This window comes from Oncorhynchus kisutch, linkage group LG9 (assembly GCF_002021735.2).
Source record: "Oncorhynchus kisutch isolate 150728-3 linkage group LG9, Okis_V2, whole genome shotgun sequence".
Taxonomy (NCBI): domain Eukaryota; kingdom Metazoa; phylum Chordata; class Actinopteri; order Salmoniformes; family Salmonidae; genus Oncorhynchus; species Oncorhynchus kisutch.
This window is the reverse complement of record NC_034182.2, coordinates 17,054,447-17,074,575: the sequence shown is the minus strand read 5'-3', so window position 1 is coordinate 17,074,575 and position 20,129 is coordinate 17,054,447.

The following is a 20,129-nucleotide window of genomic DNA, read 5'->3' as shown; positions in this document are numbered from 1 at the left end:
CACGCTGAGACACACACACCCTATCCCGGGGATACTGGTTGGTAACGGTCGACCCTGGTTTAAACCCTCAGTATTACAGGATTAGTTAGTGACACACTGGGTCAGCCAAGCTTCTTTACTTTTACTTACAATATGGACTGTAATTATTCTCAGAGAGAGAAAAGCCTACACGCATATCATGTGTGTGTTATCTATTCTTGCAAGAGGATTATTTGATAGAGTGGATTATAAAACATGGAATCTACGTAAATAGGGAACATGTAGTCAAATTAAAAGGGATTGTTTTGCAAAGCATTGGCAGAACAGTTTAATTCTGGTTCACATCCTCTGCGTTCCCCCCACCATTTTCTTTCTCTCGACGAACACAGAAGCAAGAGAGGGAACCCTCACGACAAAAGCCTACCTTCCCAAAGGTCATGTTCTTCTCACAGTGCATTCCTAGCCTAGCTCACTTCTTGTTTTTGCCAGGTGACCGCTGACAGCTAATAACACCTCTTTGTGTAAGTAGATACTGTCTACATGCCCTAACAACAGGACACTAACAGGTGACTTCGTGTGCATCCCAAATGGCACACGATCCCCAATTTAGTGCACTACTTTTGAACAAGGCCCATAGGGCTCTGGTAAAAAAGTTGTGGACTATATAGGGAATAGCGTGCCAGTTGGGATGCAGACTTTCCTAGCATAGTTGCCTTGCCTAGCGTACACAAACAAAATGCTGGGTTAAAAACAACCCAATTTGGGTACATATTGGAACGAACACATGTTAGGTTATTTTGACCAAGCCAGTTGGGTCACTTAGTTGGGTTTTTGGGTTAATCAACCTCTGCCGAGTCCACAGCACCGGGATGTTCCAGTTCTCAGGGAAAACTCCTCCTCCACATTTACTGGATTGGTTGAACAATGCAGAAGAGAACCTCCCCTATTTTCTTCTTGTCAAGACCAGTATACAGGGGATCTAGTTTTAGGCTTTTATTTTGGGTCAGACCAGAAGACTGTAGGTGAAGACTGTAGGTGTGGCTTAGTAGGTACGTGGCTGTGAAATAGTTATTTTTGGCCACCCTTGAGAGTAAATTACATTCCAGTTCATATTCTATTGTATTGTCATCACATGTCAAAGTTATCAGATAGGGTTGGTAGTGGAATAAGGTGGTGGGTTTTAATGAGTGTAGGGTTAGTTGGTAGGGTAATTTAAAACATATTGAACTTTTCCTATTTCCCATTTTTATCACAAAGTATAAAGGCTTTGTTCTATAGTGCACTTGGGGGGGCGATAATGCAACACGTTGGATGCCAACCCGCAGATAAACTCCACAAGACCACGTTGAGCATGAACACTTTTGTAGCTTTTATGAAGTTTACACAAGGGTATGAGTTCCTCAACAGCCTACTCATCTCCCAATGTTGGTATGGTTACCACTTTGTTGTAATATTTAAATAATAATGTTATTACATTTATATTAAAATATGTAATAATGCAAAACTATTGAATGAAAATGAAAAATTGACATTTCTAACAAACATTTACTTTTAACGGTTGGCCAAAAAGAAGTAGCTGAAAATCAAACCCCCACCTGGCCACGCCTCTTGAAAAATAACCCTATTACACAAGCATAGGTTAACCTTTTCACACACTAGTTCCAAATATCTCTAACGGTCCCCCCAGCATGAGTTTTTTTTTATCTATGTGACACCATAATGCACTTACTGTTCCAAATTGTTTTGTGATTGTTACACAACCGAACAGTTTACCCGCGCTGCCCTCAAACCATGGCACGCTGCCTGCTAATTATTAATAGGCTTTGTTTAAATGATTTTCCAACAATATTTATTTAACAACAGTTTGAATTGAGGTTTGTTAGTCTCCTCAGTAATTCACATAGAAGTAGTCCATTCCATTATGGCAGTCAATAAGATTTGCTGGACAAACTTCTCTCTTCGATTAGATACCGTGTTCAAAACAACTGGAAACTCTGAACTCGGAAATCTCCAACTTCAGAGTGTTCAAGACAACTGAACTCTGAAAAAAACGAGGTCTGACTGGGAAAAATGGTTTTTAATGGTCATCCAACTCCTAAACTCTGGCCTCTCTCTAGAGCTCCCACTTTCTGACCTAAAGATCATTGACATCATGATTTAACCTTTTATTTTTCAGAGTTCCAAATTGTCTTGAAAGCACCAAGAGCCAATGTACTTCTCCAGCTCAAGTAAACAGACATTTGCTCATTACCAGTCAGAACAGGACCTGTACAAACTTTTCCCCCCAGTTGGCACCACATTGCCTTCATTATTTTTTCCTTACTAATAATTTTACAGTTTAGTCATTTAGCAGACACTGTTATCCAGAGAAATTAGGGTTAAGTGCCTTGCTCAAGGGCACAATATTTTTTACCTAGTTGGCTCAGGGATTCAAACCAGCGACCTTTCGGTTACTGACCTAACACTCTTAACCACTAAACTACCTAACTTTGGACATGTGTGCATTCCTATCAAAGTAAGTGCCTTATTATACTATCATAGTAGTTTCTGTATATGTGACCCATTTAAGGAAACTAGGCAAAAGTCGCGGGTCACTACTTCACAGGAGAGCCGTTTGAAAGTAGGGCCGTTTACAATGGGCACCTTTTCATCCAAGCTACTCTATACTGCCCCTGCAGCCATATGAAGATAACAAAACTTCAGGAAGAGAATGGTGGGACGTGAACGATGGTAGACAACACACCCCGTCAACATGCATACTATAAACAGGCCAAACTCAACTTGTCTTCTCTTATTATCTTTGGTTTCTGTGAGGAAAAAAAGCATGGCTGCGCGCTGAAACTAATCGTTGGATTTCTTTCGATTTCTAGAAAGTGTTTTACTCAATTATTTGGATCAATTGTGAGCTCACCCGTGATGTGATTAATTATACATAGTAATTGCTATTAGCTAATTCATATTGTAGTTTATGTCAGCTGAGAGTTAGACATTTTGACCGCTTGTGTTGCGTCAATTTTGCCTCAGTTAGTGCTAGGACAAATGTAGCCTACATTTGTCCGGTTAGGATGATTGTGTTATGCCATAGATACTTCTGTGAACATTGCATCCAAAAATAAACTGCTCACATTCTGGACATAACTTAGTAAGGACTGTGTTTGTGTAAATAGTTTCTGAAAAAAGTGTGGCCGCTCAAATGCTGATTGTTGCGGCCATTTGAAACTGGCCGTTCTAAATAAGCTTTCTAAATGAGTGTTCGGATCACACGGTTGTGATCGTACACTTCAGGGACCACTGTAGAATGATCACACCCATGTGATGGTACGTGTGAAAGGGTTAAGACATGTAGCTAGATAAACAATGAACCTAGCTAGGTAAACAAATTTAAGATCACGTCACGTAACGTTAGCTAACGAGCCAGCCAGCTAACATTAGCTAGTTAAACAACAATGAACAGTGCCAACAGTACCACAGTGCTGGGAGCTAACCAACCAGGTTCAATGTTAGCTAGCTAACATTAGGCTCTAACTAGAAAAGCAAACGGCTCTGGGAAACAAATAATAACTTCAGCAAGGGAGCCAGCCAGCTAAGGTTAGCTAGCTAGCTAACAGTACACTTTAACTTGAAATGAAATAACCTTGTCAAAATTAGAAATGTGTAATAACTGAAAATATAGCTAGCTATCTTATCTGTATACATCATGCATGATGGACACTTCTCCCTGTCAGGAATGCCATACCACATTTGCCCTTAGTTTGAAGATGTAATCTGGAGACTCCATCTCTTTAGCTATCATATCAAACTTGATGCTCCAGAAAGTGGAGAGCAATGCAGTTATCCAGCTCCACTACACAATATATTTTTTTTAAAGTCACGTTTGACAGGATTACCAACACAGGCTGATGATCTCAAATAGACAGAAGCCTGCTATATGGCAGACCAATCCGAACTCCTCTCTCGGCATGTCCAGGCCACTCATTATCTCAGCCAATCATGGCTAGTGGGAAGGGTGCAGTCATTTTCTGTGGCTTAACCAACAAGGCTCGTAATTTAACAATTGTATTTCTATATACAGATGGCATACAAGTTTGTTATGATTTTTGAGAAGGCACATGTTCGAGAAGGTACCCTCGTTCATGTCAGAGTTTTGGCGCTGCTTGTGTGAGCTAAAAACCAAGCATTCTGATTGGCTCTTTTCCATGGGATCACCATGGAAACTGCTGCTCCCCCTGTCTCCGTCGCCACCACAGTGTTTCGCTTCAGCAACACTCCAGCAAGAGATCCGCTCTCCTTTCCTCCTCTCATCTCCTCTACTTTCTTCCAACATTCTACACTGGGAACCACCTGTCTGCTCTAGAAGATATCTCCCTCTGGTCTATAGACTAGACCTGTCCAACAGAATATCTATTCTCTGATATTTAATTCTGTATACAGCTGTGTATATGCACTTATATTTGTCTGTTTCCTATATGCTCTGTCCTTGTGCTGTATGTAAAGTATAAATATACTTTCAGAGCTTCTTTATTGTTCCCCTTTGAAAAATAGTTATTTTAACCTCATTTGGACTTCCTGGTTGAAGTAAAGGTAAAAATAAATACCTTAAGCTACTGTAGGGTATCAGATCTCAAGGTCTTCTCTTCTTTAATATTAAAACCCTTTAAGATGCTTTATTTGTAAATGATGTCCGAGTGTTGGAATGTGCCCCTGGATATCCATAAAGAAAAAAGAAAATGTTGTTTGGTTTGCTTAATATAAAGAATTTGAAACAATTTATACTTCTACTTTTAATTCGTAAGTATATTTTAGCAATTACATTTACATTTGATACTCAAGTATATTACTCAAGTAGTATTTTACTGGGTGACTTTTACTTGAGTCATTTTCTGTTAAACCTATCTTTACTTCTACTCAAGTATGACAATTGGGTACTTTTCCCACCACTGCTATCCCCCATAGTCTAAAAGTCGATAGGCTAGTGCTTTTGTGGTTCATTAGACCTATTCATCTTGTTGGCTAACGAAAAGTAAATGTGGATATTCTTCGAATGTCTTCAATATGCAACTTGTAGCATGTGAGAAAGACCCGATCATGTGAGGGAATTTGGCTAATAGGAATTGAGCTATGTGAGAGAGCCATGTGAGTGAGAGGTGCTTCGGAGCACGCAGCTGGGAGAAGGGAATGATAACTATACAAAATATTTGCTCTAACTGCTATGTTAAGCCTGACTATTTTATTATTTTGTGTCTAGATAAAGCAGTATTACGCACTTTCACCTATAAAAAGGAATGACGAAAATAGGCTATGAACATCAATTACAAGACCAAGTAATGTGGAGATTGATAATTTTTTGTTGTTCCTTTTTATAGATGAAAGGGCACAATACTTCCTTATCTAGAGACAGAATAATACAATAGTCAGGCTTAACATAACAGTTAGACCAAACGTTTTGTTGGATGAAAGCTGAATTGAGAATGTCATTATTTATTGGTTATGTTAAGTTAAAGATAGGGCTGACTACTGCCCCCTTTGGAGGAATTGCGTGCCCATAGTAAACAGAAAAAATATCTGTCAAAAATTGCTAATATATGCATATAATAATAATTATTGAATAGAAAACACTCTAAAGCTTCTAAAACCGTTCAAATTATGTCTGTATGTAAAGCAGAACTCTCAGGGCAGCCATTCTCCCAAACTCTCTCTTGCCATCATGAAAGTTGGGCCAACTTTGACATCATCGGCCCCACCCTTCCCAACCAGCTACGGATCTGGGAACAGTTCCTATCTCTTCAGCGCGATGTCTCCTTTCAGTGGGGCCTGTCATTGTGAGAATCGCGCGCTCCCTCGAGTTTTGGCGGGCTGAAACCTCCGGGTCACGCGAAAATACATGTACTTTCATGCGCGCGTCGGGTCCGGAGCTCTCTTTCTTCCAGGATTGACCAAACGATTTCGGTTTGTCTGTTCGAGCTAAGGATTGTTTTGCATGTTTAGAACATGCTAAAGCTTGATTCTGCACTTAGTTTGACCAGTTTAGTCGACATATAATATGCAATTTTGAAGTTAAGATGCGCATCCACTAGAATTTTGGCTGCATTTCAACCGGAATTTGTCGCGTTTGATAACCTAAAGACACAGACTTGAAAACCAAACGCAGTTTTTGGTAAGTATAACTCCTTCCACGTCTTCTGATCGAAGAACATCAAAGGTAAGGGAATATTTATGTGTTAATTATGGGTATCTGTGGACTCCGAGATAGAGGAGACATAATGCTAATTTCTGAGCGCCGTCTCATATTATAGCCTAGTGAACGAATTCTGTAACGTTAAAAATAAATGTAACACAGCGGTTGCATTAAGAAGAAGTGTATCTTTCTATCTATATGTAGAACATGTATATTTAGTCAAAGTTTATGATGTGTATTGCTTGTTATCTGACGTTTTCTGCCGGAGCTATCATAATTTCTCCGGACATTTGAGTAGCATTTTGTGAACATGGCGTCATTGTAAACAGAGATTTATGGATATAAATAGCATATTATTGAAAAAAACATAAATGTACTGTGTAAAATGTCCTATTACTGTCATCTGATGAAGATTTTCAAAAGGTTAGTGAATTATTTTTCTTTTAATCCTGCGTTTGGTGATTGCATTTTTTGGCTATTCAAATGAGCTGTGTCTTTGGTGGTGGTTTGACATAAATATGTGCTATGTTTTCGCCGTAAAACATTTTAGAAATCTGACTTGCTGGCTAGATGAACAAGGTGTTTATCTTTCATTTGAGCTATTGGACATGTTAATGTGTGGAGGTTAAATATTTCTAAGAGTATTTTGCACTCCGTGCGCCACCGTTCCAGCTGAATGTGGGAGGGGTCGTTCCCAAAAGGGAACACTACCCCGTCAACAGGTTATGTATTTGTGGATCAACAGAACTGCTGTATTAGTGTGGGGAATCTGTGGGGAATCTGTAAGTATACTGTTTTAAAAAAAACAAGCCAGAACACCGGAACAATATCAGTCTTTCGGCGCATTTATTTACATTTTAGGATACCTGAGGATTAAATAGAAACGTTGTTTGACTTGTTTGGACGAAGTTTAGCGGTAGCTTTTTGGACTCCTTTCTTTGTCTGCACGTTGAACGAGTGGATTACTCAAATCGATTGTGCCAACTAAATTGACTTTTTGGGATATAAAGAAGGATTTTATCTAACATAATGACCATTCATGTTGTAGCTGGGACCCTTGGAATTGCAAACAGAGGAAGATTTTCAAGAGTAAGTGATTTATTTAATTGCAATTTGTGATTTTATGACGCCTGTGCTGGTTGAAAAATATGTTGTAGTGGGGCGCTGTCCTCAAACAATCGGATGGTATGCTTTTGCTGTAAAGCCGATTGTAAATTGGACAATGCAGATTAACAAGAATTTAAGATTTTAAATTATATAAAAATACTTGTATGTTCATGAATGTTTAATATTACCATTATTTATTTGAGTTGCACGCCCTCCAATTTCACCGGATATTGTCCAGCTAGCGGGACACCTATCCCTTAAGAAGATCTTGATTAAGTTAATCACTTAGTCCTCTGTCTTACAAGTATTAATAATGGGATTTTCTCTGAATGTCTTTTTTGTAACAAACATTCTTTCACAGGTGCAGAATGCAGTGTCCAGTGACCTAATTGGCATAGCCTGCACAGATGAGCAGCGACAATGGAATGCAGGGACTCGGAGGAACCTTGAGCCAAAGCGGTTAACTTTTTATTAAACAGCATTGACTTCACACACCATAAGGCCAGTGACCAATATGCAGAAAAGCATCCAGAATGTCCACCCCTGCATTCCACTCACATAATTGAATCTGCCTGTGGGGAGTCTGCTCTATACGTGTGTTAATTCTGAACTGACAATAATATCACAGCCAGTAGCATCCCATGTAAAATAGGACTGAATGGAATATTTATTTTTGGCTGTACCATTCTAATGTATTTGAAGATAATGAACTGATGGCCTCCCAGTGGCTGGAAGACTGTGGATACTCTGTGGACCACAGAGGCACTGTTGTCAGTGTTGAAGAGCCATGGCTATCAGCAAGTCCTGACATAGTGCTGAACTCCAAGGAGCAGTTGGAGATCAAGTGTCCTGTCATGGGGAAGGGCTGTGATTCTCTGGATGATGTCTTCAATGGGAAAGCCTGTGATGTGAAGTTGGTGGAGGGTACACCCCAATTGCAACCACATTGGCCACCTGGCAACTACATGCAAGTGCAAATGGGTATGTTTTGTACAGGACTGAGAGAAAGTAAGGTGCTCATCTGACAAATTGTCATCCCTGATCCCTATGATGCACAGTTCTGTGCAGAGGCTGTCCTGAGGTTGAAGGCATTCTACTCAACACACATGCTGCCATTTATTGTTGAGAAGTATCCGGCAGGCAGATTTTCACTGAGTGACAAATATATGCAGCTCTGTAGAAGTATGTAGTCAGATGTCTCTCCTGTTTGCTGTTACTATTAAGATATTTTTTTTCAATTAAAAAGCCTGATTTAATGCATCAGCAGTTTCAGTATAGTGTAAATAGTTTTTATGGCTTTGTTTTTATTAATATTAATGAGTATGTAAAACAAATGTATTTTATTTATTTTTCCATTATTTTACCAGGTAAGTTGACTGAGAACACGTTCTCATTTGCAGCAAAGACCTGGGGAATAGTTACAGGGGAGAGGAGGGGGATGAATGAGACAATTGTAAACAGGGGATTATTAGGTGACCGTGATGGTTTGAGGGCCAGATTGGGAATTTAGCCAGGACACCGGGGTTAACACCCCTACTCTTACAATAAGTGCCATGGGATCTTTAATGACCTCAGAGAGTCAGGACACCCGTTTAACGTCCCATCCGAAAGACGGCACCCTACACAGGGCAGTGTCCCCAATCTCTGCCCTGGGATATTGTTTTAGACCAGAGGAAAGAGTGCCTTCTACTGGCCCTCCAACACCACTTCCTGGATGGGAGACCAGATGCTGCTGGAACTGACCAGGACCAACCCTGCTTAGCTTCAGAAGCAAGCCAGCAGTGGTATGCAGTGGTATGCTATAATGAACCTGATTTGTTATAGAATGAATTGACATGTATTTACCGTAACTTGAAATCGACTTTGCAAATGGAATTTGACTAGTCAGTTCATTCAGCATCTTCATGATTGATATCATCACGCAGGTTAAACAGGGCAGCACAGATTCAAAGTATTTTGTCCATTTTAGATGAGATGTTGATTGGCACTGTTTGCAAGATGATTCTAAACTGTTTGAGCCTTTGAATTGTGCGTTCCACATGTACCCTCACATTAGCTATCCATCTTGTCCATGTGGTGTCCTCCTATGACAGCTTTGTGCCTCTTTTTGTGAAGGCTGGAATTGTTAATTTGACCTTCCTCTTGTGTAGCAGATCACAGACTGTGAAGCCCGGGTCAGCCATGACCTCATCACCTGGACTGTTATATATTTGTCGCTACATCTACAGTTGAAGTCAGATGTTTACATACACTTTGGTTGGAGTCATTGTAACACATTTTTCAACCACTCCACAAATTTAATTTCTTTCAGTTAGGACATCTATATGTGCATGACACAAGTAATTTTTCCAACAATTGTTTACAGACAGATGATTTCACTTATAATTCACTGTATCACGATTCCAGTGGGTCAGAAGTTTACATACACTAAGTTGACGGAGTCTTTAAATAGCTTGGAAAATTCCAGAAAATGATGTCATGGCTTTAGAAGCTTCTGATAGGCTAATTGACATAATTTGAGTCAATTGGAGGTGTACCTGTGGACGTATTTCTAGGCCTACCTTCAAACTCAGTGCCTCTTTGCTTGACATCATGGGAAAATCAAAAGAAAACAGCCAAGATCTTAGAAAAAAATTGTAGACCTCCACAAGTCTGGTTCATCCTTGGGAGCAAATTCCAAATGCCTGAAGGTAGCACGTTCATCTGTACAAACAATATTACACAAGTATAAACACCATGGGACCACGCAGCCGTCATACCGCTCAGGAAGGAGATGCGTTCTGTCTACTAGAGATGAACATACTTTGGTGCGAAAAGTGTAAATCAATCACAGAACAGCAGCAAAAGACCTTGTAAAGATGCTGGAGGAAACAGGTACAAAAGTATCTATATCCACAGTAAAACGAGTCCAATATTGACATAACCAGACTATGGTTTGCAACTGCCCATGGGGACAAAGATCATACTTTTTGGAGAAATGTCCTCTGTTCTGATGAAACAAAAATAGAACTGCTTGGTCATAATGACCATCGTTATGTTTGGAGGAAAAAGGGCCGAAGAATACCATCCCAACTGTGAAGCACGGGGGTGGCAGCATCATGTTGTGAGAGTGCTTTGCTGCAGGAGGGACTGGTGCACTTCACAAAATAGATGATATCATGAGTTAGGAAATGTATGTGTATATTGAAGCAACATCTCAAGACATCAGTCAGGAAGTTGAAGCTTGGTTGCAAATGGGTCTTCCAAATAGACATTGAACCCATACATACTTCCAAAGTTGTGGCAAAATGGCTTAAGGACAACAAAGTCAAGGTCTTGGAGTGGCCATCACAAAGCCCTGACCTCAATCCTACAGAAAATGTGTGGGCAGAACTCAAAAACTGTGTGCGAGCAAGGAGGCTACAAATCTGAATCCAACTTATTTTGGGAAGCTTGTGGAAGGCTACCGGAAATGTTTGACCCAAGTTAAACAATTTAAAGGCAATGCTTCCAAATACTAATTAAGTGTATGCAAACTTCTGACCCACTGGGAATGTGATGATAGAAATAAAAGCTGAAGTAAAGCATCGTCACTGTCACGTTCTGACCTTTATTTCCTTTGTTTTGTCATTATATAGTATGGTCAGGGCGTGAGTTGGGGTGGGCAGTCTGTTTGTTTTTTTATGATTTGGGGATTTCTATGTTTCGGGCCTAGTTTGGTTCTCAATCAGAGGCAGGTGTCATTAGTTGTCTCTGATTGAGAATCTGTTAAGGGAATTTTTATCTATAATGACTAATTATGTATACATTTCAATCAGGATGAATTAAAAGACTTATGTTACTGTACATGTATGAATTTTCTCTGTTGCTCTCAGTATTGAATATAATGTAGTCAGGAGTTTAGTAAAATGACGGTCTGTTCCTTTGTACAAATGAATGAACTATCTCCAGATGGCAGGGACGGACTATCTAGAATGCTAATCTACACTGACTGAGTTCTTTGATTGATGTTCTAAAATTCTCAGAATTCATCAATAATGGGAGCTTTGCTATTCCCACAGGGTTTTGTATGACCAACATACACTGGGTTTTGTATAACCGATATACACTGAGCAGGTTCGAAAATAACCGGTGGTAAGGTGCACTACCATAAATAAACTAGAGCTTAATAAATCCTGGTTTTGCAAGCCAGAAGGTTATTAAGGAGGGATATAGTGCGCATTGGAGAATTACGACGCTTGTTCCGTACAAATAGGATAACCATTAATTCAAAAAACATACCTAAATAAAGTTTGAACCTGAGTAGTCTATCTGTATATGGGAAGTAGTCTGACTATCAAGAAGTAGCAGATAAGATATATATATATATATAACAGGTGAGGATAAATTAGGCGTGGTGAGAAGGCAGGGTAATTCTAGGCAAACAGAATAATTGAACCTGTACGATGCTGAAAGAAATTAATATCCAAAAAGGAGAGGTTAACTTAGTCTAGAGTAGTGAGATATGAGACATTAACGTTGAAAGTCCCAAAAAGAATATCCTATGGGTGAAATATAATGTCCGGTCAAAAGTCTTCTATGGACGCGGTTCACAGGAAGGAAAATACATACTGATTATTTTTAAAGAGACACACACATAGTCAGGCAGAAAAGCACTAAAAGTAATTAAGTAACGGTAAATTGCTAATTCGTAGAAAGACACGCACATAGAATTTAAAATAAAAATATAGTAAGGCATAGATAAGTGATTCAATACTACTACTAGTACTAGTACTAGTAACGGTAAGGATTAAGAATGGGTGGAAATGCCTCAAAAGAAGCCCCGGAACTAACGGGAGATGAGCGTTATATGGAACAGAGAGACAAGAGAAACATTGATTTCGGTCTAAGCTGGAGAAAAGAAATACGATTTTGATGGCCGTCTAAACGTAGAAAAGCTGGAATCACTTATAAAACAGATACATAAGGAATGTGGAAATAATGTGAAAAAGCAAAATAAACAGGGGTTATACACCGCCGGAGTTTGGCTTTCAGAAGCAAAAAAGAGAATTGGACGCGCAGGAAAAAAGGTTAAATCTGACAAGACTCGAGAGAAGTTGATAAAAATTACAAAATACATTTTTAAAAGTAATTTGAGAGTCGACAGGATAGCTGATTCGCTAAGTGGGTATCATTGTTTTGTGGCATTTATTTGGAACCATGTTAGGGTATTTAATGTTGAAAAGCAACCTCTATAGAAAAACATAACTGCATATGTTTCGGGAAGTTAGCTAGGTTGAATTTTGTTATTCAAGCTTTTCCCCTGATACGTAGACATCCGTAACAGGGGCAAGAGGGTTTTTTTCTTCTTGAGGAACTAACAGATGTAAACGTGAGTCTGAGTAATTTTGCCATCTGAAGCATTATAGTAGTGAGTTTTCGTATAGTTTGTTTTTAGCTGATAAAAGTGGTTTGTTTATTTGTTTACTGGTTATGGTCAATTTTAGGGTTTGATTTAACTTAGTTAAACATTGTGTTCTGGCGTGTTTAAGTAGGATTCTTTACTCCGGGACGGATGGGAGTTATCTAAAATAAGTAAATTAAAGGAGCCATGGGAGAATGCGAATGCATTTTTATTAAATATCTGGGATAAAATTACGGATTTCTTACACTGAGAAATGTACGACATTTGCGGCAGAGGGAAAAAGTAATACATTGGATAATAATGTTATCAGGTTTAATTGTATCTAAGGGTAGCATGTTCATTTAAGTAAACATATACGTAGATGATGTTTAAAACGTATGATTAATGATTTGAGTCAAAGGGTAATTATCATTAGGTTTTAGTTATAGTTCACTTATTGAGTTTCTGAATCGAAGTAGCATAGTGAATGCTAGTTAGGCGTGTTGTGTCTCACTTTTAGAAGCCTCCTGGGATTATAATTTTGGGGAGAGTGGGGGAGAGAGCGGCCATAAACGACCAAATTGAAAAAGGTCGAAGTCTTGATTATCCATTAAGGTTTGCAAATATATACACATAAAACAATTGTTAGAACTATTTGTTTTAGTGCAAAGGTATTTTAAAGAGGCACGCTCACATATGGAACCTTATGAGTTTTTATTTTATGGGTTTTAATTACACAGGTGATTATTTTTATTTTAAGGATAAAGGGTTCTTTAATATGTCTATTATGGTATGGAACATGACTAAAAAAAGGGTGGTATGACCTTTTGACCTTATCGTGACTATCTTTTGGGGTCTGATCAGCCCCGGGGGAGAGCCATTTGTATAATGAATTATGGTCAGTTGGGTTACTAATTTTAAGGTAAAGGAGTTATAATGGAGTGTTAGTTTGGGGTTTAGAATTATTGTTTGAATCACTGAAGCTGATTTACAATATTAGCTGTGAAGTTTTTGAATTGGCTATTATGGATTTGATATTACAACAGAAAATAGTTATATTTATCATAGAGAATAAATTGGGGTGATAAATTACTTTAGATAAGGTATTCCATGTTATTGTCAGATAGAATACTGATCCCTGAAGTAAAGAGCTTGTAAAGGAAGGATTTCGATATGGTTAGCATTTGTTCAGGCTCTGGTTAACCATTAGGAGGTCTTTTAAATAGTATTAAATTTGACAGGAATATAGGACATATGTGGTGATTTAGGATTATTGTAAGGATTAAGATAGATTGAGTAAGGAAATGTAAGGACTTTAGAGATGGTCACTTATAGACATGTTTTTTCTAAAATCAATGATTTTAGATAGTCAAACAGTGAGACGCTTAGTGGCATTTTGAGAGATAGGAGAGAAAGGAATTACTGTTTAAATCGGTAAATATATATATTTAAAAACATATATAAATAGCACAGATACTTCTTAAACTAGATAAGCCACTGGACAGAGAATTGATACAGGATTGGGATGAATGGATGCCCTAGAGAGAATTGGACATACATGATAATGTCAGAAAATAAGGATAATTTACTAATCCTATCAAAAGGGGGGTGGGTAAGTTAGTGGCCTATAAGAAACTAATAATAAAAAAAATTAAAAATTTTTTTTTTAGCTAAAGATATAATCAGATAAAACATATGAGAAACTGTTTGTTAACCAAGCCTGTATGTCCAGGATTTTATGCATTACAGGTGAACTACAAGTGAAGTCACTCAATCCAGTCCCAGAGGCTTGTTGGGGGGACCATACCAAGGACTCCTGGTGACAGGTAGCTGAAAGAGCTACCCGGATTCATATCGCACGGCGGGAGGGTAAGACACTTTGACACTGTCGAACAATAAACAGTGTTCGAGAGGAGAACTGGAATTAACAGAATTCCGGGGGCCATCTCTCGAATGAAGTAATCCTCCCTGTCCTATCACCCCTGTTTTTGTTCATAGAAGTGAAGGTGTGTCTGGCTCTTGCTAGTGACGTGTTCTCGGGGAGAGGGTGGGGCTTCACATGGAAGCTGTTCGTCTGAGCTGTCTTATCGTGGGTGACATATTCCTGATACAGCACGTCCTACTTGAGTATGCGTAGAGTGGTAATTTGGCCCATGGTTTAGAGGATGAGGATTTTGTTCCAAAATAAGCATAAGAGATCCCTAGATCTGGGTAGACAGGAAGTTAGAGTAGAGGTTGGGAAGGATCTCTCGATGGAGTTTTATGTAGATCAAAATGGAGTCTCTAACTACATGGCAGTCTAGGACTCTGAGCCATTATGGCATATATAGGTGCAGGTTCTCATATTGATCGTGGACACAGGTCATAGCTCATTTGGAGAGAGAGGGCTATATGAATCCACTCACCCAGTATGGAAGAAGGTAGAGTATAGTGAAGGTGAGAGTTTTTGATTGTAATCAGGAGAGAGGGATGTATTGCATAAAGATACGCCTAACCCTTTAAACAGAAAATGAAGGAGGATCTAGGGTTGTGGTATGGATATGACCAGGTCTTGGTCGACACCCTAGTACGGTTCTGGGTAGAGGAGTTTAGGCCAGTATGGTAAAGCTGTTCACGAAAGCAGGAATGCCAGATAATGACAGTTGTATTGATTTGCACTATTTAAATCCCCAGGTTCCTCCCTTTACAGTGACCGGAGGAGATTATTACCGTTTGGCCCAGTACAGTACTCTTGGGAAATTATGTCAGGGCGAGGTTTTACCGACAGATTGGACAGGATTATGCTCCATTGTAATGCTTTTCACACTCATTCAACACCAAGACATAAAGTATAGCCAAATGGGAGAAAAGAGCTATTCCATCCGGGTCTCTTATTGACTAAGTATACATTGATAACATTGGGGTTCCAGGGGGGGGTGCCAGATGAGTCAAAGCAAGAAATCAGATCCTAGCAGGATTAGAGTTAAGCATTTCCGGGGGGTCTACTCTCAATAAGAACGTGGACTGGATTAATTAGATTTATGATAATCAACAGTGCTTTAACAAGTATACCAGAGATGCTATTAAATGTTTTGCAGAACAGACTGAAGCAACCAGCTGGATGGCTTGGCAGAATAGAATTGCATTAGATATGTTAATGGCTGAAAAGGGAGAAGTATGCGTGATTATCAGGACCATGTTTGTGCTTACATCCCAAATAACAGCTCCGGATGAATCAGTGCCCGAAGCCTCAGCTGGTTTGACCACCCTGGCTCACGGTTTGGCAGAAAACTCTGGGGTGGATACTTCTCTGACTAATTGGGTTTGATAGTACGTTTGGAAAATGGAAAAATGTTATGATCACTGTGTTATGGGCTACATTCACCTGTGTGACTGTTTTAGTTTTATGTGGCTGTTGTCTAATTCCCTGTGTGCGAGGCCTTATTTCCAGGACTCTGGAGAAATCGATGTCACAATAGATGGTGCGGTATGGGCCGATTCCAGGTTCTGATCCGTGGAGGACTGAATGCATGTCTACAGAACAAGTGGACGAATCTGGATCTTTTATTTGTGGGGAATTTATATTTGATGAGACCATTTTTGATGTTTAGGGAGGCTACGTTGTATCCAATCTCAAAATTAGACAGTTTTTTTAATGAAGATTGTAACGAAAATCGGGATAAGAAGAGTTATGATTCTGATGTAGGCCTGAGAAACAGTTATGGCGAATGCAAGTATGGGGTATGTTTTGAAAACAAGAAATATCTCTAATAAAAATAGAAATGGGCTTTTTAATATTTCAATATAACTACATGTGTGATTGGATGTATAATATTTAATCAAAGGGTGGATATGTTAAGGAACATTTTATCTATAATGACTAATTATGTATACATTTCAATCAGGATGAATTAAAAGACTTATGTTACTGTACATGTATGAATTTTTTCTCTGTTGCTCTCAGTTTTGAATATAATGTAGTCAGGAGTTTAGTACAATGACAGTTCATTCATTTGTACAAAGGAACAGACCATCTCCAGACTGTCTAGAATGCTAATCTACACTGACTGACCTTGGCTCTAGGCAAGGAGGGAAGGCTTGAGATCTATAGAGCCTTTCTACCAGTGTCAAGAAGAGATGGAACATTTAGAAAACGCTGACGTCATTTTCAGTTTATAACATGTGTGTGAACTTTAGTACTCTCTTGAATTAAAGGCTGTTACCTGACTTAAGACCGGGGCTCTGTCCATTCTTATAGGGTCTTACAAACCCTTAAATGCATTGACAGAGTGTTTAATTTTGATTGGGAAATAAAATAGAGGAATTTATAATTCCTTCAACAGAATCATACTTAGGTAGCCTGGGTTTCACTGTTTGTTTGTGGGTGATTTTCTGTCTAGTTGCATGTTAGCACTATGTTTCATTAGCAGTCACGTTGTTTTGTTAGCTTGTTCAGTTTACGTCGTGTTTTTCGTCATTCAATAAAAGGAATGCATTCATACGACGCTGCGCTTTTGTCCGCTTCATACGACGATCGTGACAGTCACTACTATCATTCTCGCATTTCACATTCTTAAAAGAAAATGGTGATCCTAACTGACATAAGACAGGGATTTCTTAGTTGGATTAAATGGCAGGAATTGTGAAAAATGTAGTTTAAATATATTTGGCTAAGCTGTATGTAAACTTCCGACTCCAACTGTACCTCCATATGCCGACCATCACTAGACCACAAGGTACAATGGCCACCAGGTACTTGATAGTGTTCTGGGTGTAGTTATGGCTTAATGACTCCCCTCTTTAATCCAGACTCTTGAACTTCTGTAAAGCTATTTCTGAGCAGTCAATAATGCAGGTTGTTCCTTGGTAGTAGTCCTTAAAACATTGTGGCATTGTAGCACGGATGGTCTCCCTTGGCAACCATGGAATGTACTCCCTCAGATTCTCTTCCATCATGTCAATCCAATAACTAATCACTAGACTGACAATAGAGAGAGAGAATTAGAGAGATCATACTTACATTTACACAACACAGGATAAGACAGGAGAAATACTCTAGATATAACAGACTGACCCTAGCCCCCGACACAAACTACTGCAGCATAAATTCTGGAGGCTGAGACAGGAGGGGTCGGGAGACACTGTGGCCCCATCCCACTTGGGTGGGGGTATCGGCAGGAAATAACCCCACCCACTTTTCCAAAGCACAGCCCCCACACCACTAGAGGGATATCTTCAACCATCAACTTACCATCCTGAGACGGTGCCAAGTATAGGCCACAAAGATCTCCGCCACGGCACAACCCAAGAGGGGCGCCAACCCAGACAGGAAGATCACGTCAGTGACTCAACCAACTCAAGTGACGCACCCCTCCCAGGGATGACATGGAAGAGCACCATTAAGCCAGTGACTCAGCCCCTGTGATAGGGTTAGAGGCAGAGTATCCCAGTGGAGTGAGGGGAACCGGCCAGGCAGAGACAGCAAGTGCGGTTGGTTGTTACAGTGCCTCCACTCCATTCACCTTCACACTCCTGGACCAGACTACACTCTATCATAGGACCTACTGAAGAGATGAGTCTTCAATAAAGACTTAAAGGTTGAGACCGAGTCTGCGTCTCTTACATGGGTAGGCAGACCATTCCATAAAAATGGAGCTCTATAGGAAAAAGCCCTGCCTCCAGCTGTTTGCTTCGAAATTTTTGGGACAATTAGGAGGCCTGTGTCTTGTGACCGTAGTGTAAATGTAGATATGTACAGCATGACCAAATCGTAAGGATAGGTGGGAGCAAGCCCATGTAATGCTCTGTTGGTTAGTAGTAAAACCTTGATATCAGCCCTTGCCTTAACAGGAAGCCAGTATAGAGAGGCTAGCACTGGAGTAATATTATCACATTTTTGGTTCTAGTCAAGATTCTAGCAGCCGTGTTTAGCACTAACTGAAGTTTATTTCGTGCTTTATCCGGGCAGCCGGAAAGTAGAGCATTGCAGTAGTCTAACCTAGAAGTAACGAAAGCATGGATTAATATTTCTGCATAATTTTTGGACAGAAAGTTTCTGATTTTTGCAATGTTACGTAGATGGAAAAAAGCTGTCCTTGAAACAGTCTTGATATGCTCGTCAAAAGAGAGATCAGGGTCCAGAGTAACGGCGAGAACCTTCACAGTTTTATTTTAGACGACTGTACAACCATCAAGATTAATTGTCCGATTCAACAGAAGATCACTTTGTTTCTTGGGAGCTAGAACAAGCATCTCTGTTTTGTCTGAGTTTAAAAGTAGAAAGTTTGCAGCCACCCACTTCCTTATGTCTGAAACACAGGCTTCCAGCGAGGGCAATTTTGGGGCTTCACCATGTTTAATCGAAATGTGCAGCTGTGTGTCATCCGCATAGCAGTGAAAGTTAGCATTATGTTTCCGAATGACATGACCAAGAGTTAAAATATATAGTGAAAACAATAGTGGTCCCAAAACAGAACCTTGAGGAACACCGAAATTTACAGTTGATTTGTCAGAGGACAAACCATCCACAGAGACAAACGCCTCCAACTCAATCATCAAGTTTGCGGACGACACAACAGTGGTAGGCTTGATTACCAACAACGACAAGACGGCCTACAGGGAGGAGGTGAGGGCCCTCGGAGTGTGGTGTCAGGAAAATAACCTCACACTCAACGTCAACAAAACTAAGGAGATGATTGTGGACTTCAGGAAACAGCAGAGGGAACACCCCCCTATCCACATCGATGGAACAGTAGTGGAGAGGGTAGCAAGTTTTAAGTTCCTCGGCATACACATCACAGACAAACTGAATTGGTCCACCCACACAGACAGCATCGTGAAGAAGGCGCAGCAGCGCCTCTTCAACCTCAGAAGGCTGAAGAAATTTGGCTTGTCACCAAAAGCACTCACAAACTTCTACAGATGCACAATCGAGTGCATCCTGGCGGGCTGTATCACCGCCTGGTATGGCAACTGCACCGCCCTCAACCGTAAGGCTCTCCAGAGGGTAGTGAGGTCTGCACAACGCATCACCGGGGGCAAACTACCTGCCCTCCAGGACACCTACACCACCCGATGCTACAGGATGGCCATAAAGATCATCAAGGACATCAACCACCCGAGCCACTGCCTGTTCACCCCGCTATCATCCAGAAGGCGAGGTCAGTACAGGTGCATCAAAGCTGGGACCGAGAGACTGAAAAACAGCTTCTATCTCAAGGCCATCAGACTGTTAAACAGCCACCACTAACATTGAGTGGCTGCTGCCAACATACAGACTCAAATCTCTGGCCACTTAAATAAATGGACTTAATAAAGGTATCACTAGTCACTTTAAATATCACCACTTAAATAATGTTTACATATCCTACATTACTCATCTCATATGTACATAGTGTATTCTACACCATCTACTGCATCTTGCCTATGCCGCACGCCATCGCTCATCCATATATTTATATGTACATTTTCATATTCATCCCATTACATGTGTGTATTTGTGTGTATAAGGTGTGTATAGTTGTTGTG